The sequence below is a fragment of the Thunnus albacares genome, chromosome 18 (assembly GCF_914725855.1).
Source record: "Thunnus albacares chromosome 18, fThuAlb1.1, whole genome shotgun sequence".
Taxonomy (NCBI): Eukaryota; Metazoa; Chordata; class Actinopteri; order Scombriformes; family Scombridae; genus Thunnus; species Thunnus albacares.
In genome coordinates, this window is record NC_058123.1 from 30154010 (window position 1) to 30161546 (window position 7537).

Genomic DNA, 7537 nt, shown 5'->3' on the forward strand with positions numbered 1-7537 from the left:
ATGTTAGCACTCGTTATTCTAGTTACTTTAAGCTTATTACTCAATATACGGCTCAGCTTTAAAACGAACTGAAGAAATTGTCGCAAGCAAGCAGCCAGACCTCCTGCACATTCATTCACAAATCACACAACAACAACAGGTACATCATATACATATATATATATATATATATATATATATCTTCTGCATTCTTGTTAAGGTGATAAATTCACACATCAGCCACACAGAGAGACATTTAACCATCAGAGATTAAATTAGTGACCAGAGAGACAGAGAGAGAAGCTGTATCTGACTCACGTTATCTGACATCTTCCTCTTTCTTTCATGGAGATGAAGTATCCATGTCATCACGTCCATTTGTGGCTGTTGGTCATCTTGTTTGTTAGTTAGCAGAACTTTGCGGCGGTTGGTTAACCAGTCTGATATCATTAGCAACAATGACAAACAAGCTAACTCTCCTAGTTGTTTGCCTGGTTGGTTCTCTTCCTCTCCAGCCGTTCCCTGGTGGTGTCCTGCTGCTGCTGCGCTGCACAATCCAGATCCATTCTCACCATTAGCTTAGCAACGGTCCTTAACAGTCCTTCCATGGATGTATAAAGAGTCCTTCAGGGCTGTTACAAGAACTGTTGGCTAACACAAGCAGCTATCTACTGCTCGATAAAAGAAGTGAAACGTAATTTATCTATATCTTACCAGTCTTCTTCTCTTAACAGTTTGTCACTCTCACGTACTTTACAGTGGTAGAGAATAGAAGATGAAATCTGGAAACTATCATTGGACCGACCGAATGTCAATATTGCATTCTGGTTGTTGATTGGTTAGGGAGGACGTCCTCCCTTGGTGATGCATCATCCACTAACTTGTTTGCCTGGAAGGCAAACTGCAGGGGGTCCAGCAGGCGGCCTGTGATATCCTTCAGGTGGGTCAACACCAGTCTCTTAAAGGACTTCATGACCACAGATGTCAGGGCGACAGGTCCTCGGCCATTCGGTCCTGTCTGGGATGATAGTGGAGCATTTGAAGCAGGAGGGAACTTCACACATCTCCATTGATATGTTGAAGATCTGAGTGAAGATGGGGGCCAGCTGGTCAGCGCAGACTTTCAGACAGGAGGGTGACAAACTGTCGGGCTGGGTGCCTTCCTGATCTTCTGTCTCTAAAAGAGCTGACAAACATCCTCTTCTCGGGTGCTGTGTGCAGGTGGGGAGTCGGTGGGGAGGTGATTGCAGGGGGTGCAGCTGATTGTGTGATGTCTGAATTAGATGGGTTGGTGGGTGAAGGGCATGAATGTGAAATTATCAAATCTGCAGTAAAACACATCCGATCTGATGGTTCTCCACAGTGTGTGGAGGCTTTCCTGTCAATGTCCTGCAGGCTTCTCCACACTAATGAAGGGTTTTCAGTGTAGCTTCTCTTTGCTACTCTGATCTCCTTTGCCAGTGTGTTTCTAGCCTGGTTGTACAGGATCCTCTTCCTACTTTTGTAGACCTCTTCTTTGGCCTGATGAAGCTGTCTGAGCAGAAAGTCTTAGTGGGCACACAAATCTCATAAAAACTGATGTATGATGTCACAGTGTCAGTGAGTTCATCATATACAGATGGGTGACAAATTAAAGGGAAAAACTGGTACAGGTCTGAATGCTTGATCCCTACAGTGCGGGGATCTGGTGGCTCTGTTATGCTGTGGGGGGCATTTTGCTGGCATTGTGTGGGTCCACTTGTCCCCTTAGAGGGAAGGGTCACTGCAAATCAATACAAAGTTATTCTGAGTCATCACCTTTATCCTATGATGAAACATTTCTATCCTGATGGGAGTGGTCTCTTCCAGAATGACAATGCCCCAGTTCACAGGGCACGAGGGGTCACTGAATGGTTTGATGAGTATGAAAATAATGTGGATCATATGCTATGGCCTTTGCAGTCACCAGATCTCAACCCAGTTGAACACCTATGGAAGATTTTGGACTGATGTGTTAGACAGCGCTCTCCACCACACATCATCAGAACACCAGATGAGGCCCCAAACAGGTTCTGTGGTCCCAGGCTAGTGCTGAAAAATATCCCCTGACCATTGAACCAGAACACATGCTAGACCATTCTCCATGCATGTCAGATTGCCAGTGCAGTCAATTTGACTATTCCCACAGAATAGTCAAATCAACAGATGTCCCCATCCGCGTCGCGATCCTTAAGGGGCAGAAAATACTTGGTTCACAGGCGTTCTTCCAACCCTTGCCCCGCTTCTGGTAGCTCAACCTCAACTACCTATTAGTTCAGAATCTGATGCACGATTGATTCAGGTGACAGTGCTACTACCATTAGGGATATTGATTGACAGCTCTTTTGATGACTTTGAACTGATGCCTGTCATTGGAGAGCTACCCCTATCCATAGCCAGAGACAACATCCTGGACAATGTTCTTTACACCTTCCTGACCAAAATGATCACCATTTCCCACCACAAGTCGCTACAGAGCAAAGCAATCTGTAGCGCTGCTCTGGGCACCAGAGTGGACATGGTCATGTACACCCTCATGACTCAACCAGAAGACACAACGCACTGTGGGCAGCCCAAGGCAATGAAATACCTTGCATTAAGGTGAACATCAGCACAGGACAGTAGGGCCCCCACTCAGCCCACACTTTGGGCTGGGTGGGGGCCCATAGTGGTTAAGCAGCATGCCCACTTAGGAGCCTACTGTGGGCTGCCCATAGTAGGCCCCTAAGTACCCAGATTTTGGGCTGGGTGTGGGCTGTCTCTCTGGGCCACCACCTGGGCGTCATAGTATGGGGCATTTCAGACCGATAATGGGGCCCACAGTGGGCTGCTCTTGCAGGGCATGCTGCAGGCCCACAGTAAGCCCCACACTTTGGGCTGTAGGGCCCGTCATAGGACCCTTTGAGCTGGTGTGGGCTATCCACAGCACAGTCCATTTTGTCATGTTATTGCTTCCTAAAATACAAGTCTGTATTTTATTGTCATCAGAAAAATCAGGTTTAAAAATGTTAAATTTATAGACATAAAAATGTCTGAGATTCATGCATGAGGACTGTGAAAACAGTTGTGTATTTAGATATTTTAGGTTACTGTATGGTTAGAAAACTATGTAACACTACATGCTCTACTTACATGCTCTAAGTCAGTGGAAGACTTCTTGGTTTCTTCAAAGCTTAGCTCATGATTGTCTTCTGATTTCTGCAGTCAAGGGATGACAGGATCACTAGCAGGAATCTGAAGGACCTTTGGAATCTGGATGGATTGAATTTTGTATCATTTAATGATATATTAACCTCTTTATTGAAAACAAAATCTACCAGCATTGTTATTCCAAACCGTACCTCAAGGCAATCTGTCCATGATGAACTGAAGCTCCTTGCCCTGCTTCTTCTGGCTTGAGAAGATTTATGATTCTGAAAAACAATTTATCTTAGCATATAAATTGAGTTTTCAGATGCATCTACCTTAGTGTGGATATAGTAAAAAAAAAAGTTTGAATTTGCTGAATTTCACACCTGGGTGTGAGAAGAGCAAAGCATGGTGGGAACTAAAGTCTGTTTTGGACTCCTTTTGTTCTACTTGGTGCCATTTCTTTGTTATCAGGCTGAAGAGGTCCCTACGGGCTTCAATCAGGCTTTATGACTGCGTGCAGGCCTGCCTGCCTTTGTCTCTCACACAGGGTGTAAGAGGTCCAATAACCAAGTGATGAAAAGTAGTAGTGAAAACGTTTGACAGAGCTATAGAATATGTAGATATTCATAATGTAGTTTGTGCAACCTCATTGTTTTCAACTCTCATTTTATATATTTTCACTAAAAATTTTATATATTTTTATTGAAAATAAAAAAATAAAACAAAATAATGAGTTGGGAACATTTTCACATGGAAAGCAGAGAGCACAAGTCTTATAATATGCCTTTAGCTATAAAGGCAGTATAACATAAACATAATTCAAAATCATAAGAGTATATGCTTTCATTTCACTCCCCCCTTTTAGCATTCCATGCTAACATCAGACCTTCAATTATCTACATCTCACATTGTAGAGTCTTCAACCCACTTTGCACACCGTAAAGGGCCATCGCCATGGGGAGGTTACTAACATTTATGATGCATGGTGGTATGGATTCCATCTTATGATTATCCTGTGATCAGGGATAATGGACCTCATGCATGAATGTTTTCTTATTTTTCTCTTATATTTGTTCTTGCACAAAGCAATAAGAGGAAAATAAGAAAATCCTATGTGGGATTCAACCAACCCTCTTAACTGCCTGAACATGTCCTAAATCACTCCTTTCAGCCTGATGAATGCCATCTGTTCATGAGGAGGTGCACATTCGAGATGTGATCATTGGCATATTCCATGCCCTTAAAATTGCCATATAAGACAACCTGTTCCGCTCAGTTTGTGGGCAAGTTTAATTTACAAAAAAAGTTTCCAAAGAGTAAAAACACTGCACAGCTTCAATTCCTGCTTTCAGAAATCAGCAGACAAAACCAGAAAAAAATTAGGAGTGACAGTAGGAGACCTGAAACAATTAGGAAATATGAATCAAGCTAACATGTCAAAGCCCCCACCTTTGACTTTGATGTAGACGAACAAAATTTGGTAGGCACATGCATCATGTCCAGATACACAAAAAGGCCTTGTGGAGCCATACCCTAAGTCCAAAAGGAAGTCAGCCATTTTGAATTTAATTTGCAATTTTAGTGCAGTTTTTTGCAATTTTAAAAAACTCCTGGAGATTTAACCCGACTGACTTCAAATTTGGTCAGTGTCATCTAAAGACCTTTACGATGAAATGTCAAAATCTTGAGTTTTCATTGAACGCCTTTGCTGTGGTGACGTGGTGAACTTCAATGTTTTGCCATGAAACAGGCTGTTGTTGTAACTTGAATGTACATTGTCCAATCTGCACCAAATTTCTCATGCTTCATAAGATTCCCAGCCTGACCACATCTCCATGTGAATATTGAGTCATAGCGCCATCTACTGAGAACTGGCAGTCAGCCTTACATGACAAACATCATCTGATTTACATGAAATTTGCAAGGTGTGGGCTACACTTGATATATAGCAACATGATGTATTATTATGGGTGTTCCCTAGCACCGCTTAGTGGACACAGGAAGGGATATTTAACTTGTTCATGGAATGTCTGATAAGAGCCTGGTCCTGAACACATCTGCATGCCTGCAGTAAAAGTCTTGCAACGCACCCTGACATTTTCTCCGCAAAGAATCGCATTTTTCCCAGGGCTGAACTTTTTTTTTTTTTTTTTTAAATTGTGAATAACAGTGGGAACAAAACAGGCACCAAACCTGCACCAAATTTCTGATGCTTCAGAAGAGTCCCGACCATAACACAGTTACATGTCAATATTGAGTCATAGTCATAGCGCCACCTACTGACAACAGGAAGTCAGCCTTATATGACAAACATCATCCAATTTACATGTTGTGGTCTACACATGATATACCGCAACGTGATGTATACTTAGTTGTTCTCTAGCACCACATAGTGGACACAGGAAGTGATATTTAACTCCTTTATACAACTTCCAATATTCATGAAAATACACGTGCATGTCTGTCAACCTCCACTAAATATGTTGCTGCATTAACGACCCTCTCGTGTAGCACCGCCTACTGGAAACAGGAAATTAAATCTTATGTAGCAAACATCATCCAATTCACGTGAATATTTACATGGTATGGTCTACACTTGATATACAGAAACATGATGTAGAATTAGTGGCTGTTGTCTAGCACCACATAGTGCACACAGGAAGTGATATTTAACTAATTTGTGCAACGTCCAATAAGAGCCCAGTCCTGAACACATGTGCATGCCCACAGTAAAAGCCCTTCAAAGGCCTGATCATCACCGCTTGCAGCTGCAATTACCCCTGTGTTTTGACCTTTGGATGCTGAGTCTTCCACAAACAACTCCAACTTTGCATTTACCAGTGGTGTGTCTTTGAGGTCTGGCTTTTGGGCTACACACTTCATTTGTGATGATATCTTAACCACCTTGCTGCAGAGAGATGAGCAGTTTCATTCACTGACATTCACTGTAATACATCAAAAAAGCCTATCTGGGTTTTCCCCACTGCTGGGCTTCAGTATGAACCTCACTCATGGTCTTAGGTTTTCCCACTACTTTGTTTCGCTCTCTTTTTTTCCTTTACGGAGATGTGTAGTGCTGAGTCATCTATTCAAAAAAGTTTTTGTCCTAGTCCTGACACTGCTCCTGTCTCATGCATCTCATCTATCCAATACAACGTTGTACACAATTTAAATCATTCTTTGTCTTTCCCAAACCACTATAGCTCAGTCACATCCTATTCATAAGAAATGTGTGTAGTACACCATGAGTTTACTGCTTTATGTAGTGCACTTCCTGTTTCTGTGTGTGTCTGTTTTTCCAAGCAGTTTTGAGGTTATATGACCTGGGCCCTGAGGGTTGCAGGTCCCATCAGTACATGTACAGTGGCATGCCACGCCCCAGTTGCACGTATTGACCTGGGAAGCCTGATACTCTAGTGACTAACTGTTTATCTCTATCTCCATCCGCTGGGATTACAGTGGCGTGGTGTACAGTTCTTTTACTGTGGTGCCCATTGCTCTCACACCATGAATGTACCCACCACTCAGTTCTGGAGGATTTGGAAATTCAGCCTGTTTTATAACAGAAACAGTAGTCCCAAAAGTCAACCACAAATTTAATATTTTTGCCTGCCACCTTGCAGGGTCCTTTCAGGTGTCAACCTCACAACCACCTATCTAGTCATATTGACCACTTCTTTATATCTACTGTATGTCACAAGGAGAGTGGAGCAGATGAACCCAAATGCAGGAGACGGTAGGCATACAGGATCAAAAGCAGAAATATTTATTGAAACTCAAAAGAAACTGTGGAACAGGCAAACTGATTAGATGACTTGACAATGACTGAACTGAAAACTGGACTTAAATACTAACTGAACTAACAAGGATATGAGGTGCAGGTGGGGACAAACACAGAACAGGGCAGAGCTAATGAGGCTAGATGTAGGGCAGGTGAGTAGAAGGGCAGAGGGAAAAGCAGGCTGGAGAGGAGCACAGGAACACAGGAGTAAAAACACAGAACAGAAAACCAAAAACCCAGAAACACAATCCTATACTTAATAAACTGACATGCATAGAACTGTCACAGCATACACATGAATACAACTCAAATACACAAGCAACACTACAACCTCTCTTATCTGTAATAAACAGAAAACCAAAAAAACATAATCATAACTGAGACTGAGTATATGCTGTGTGAGTACAGACTGCAATGAAAACAAAATTCATGTAAAAACACTGCAAAACCTGGTTTGTCTGTGTTTTGCTATCATTGGCTTATCTTTTTTTCTCTAAAGTTTTAATATTTTCTTGCAGTAATTGATGTGTATTTAAGTTTGTGTGTGTCTGTGTTCTTACTATTTCTCTGGTTTTCTGGGTCCCGACCTTTCCCAGACCATGCACACTGTTAGTGTCCACCTTCTTC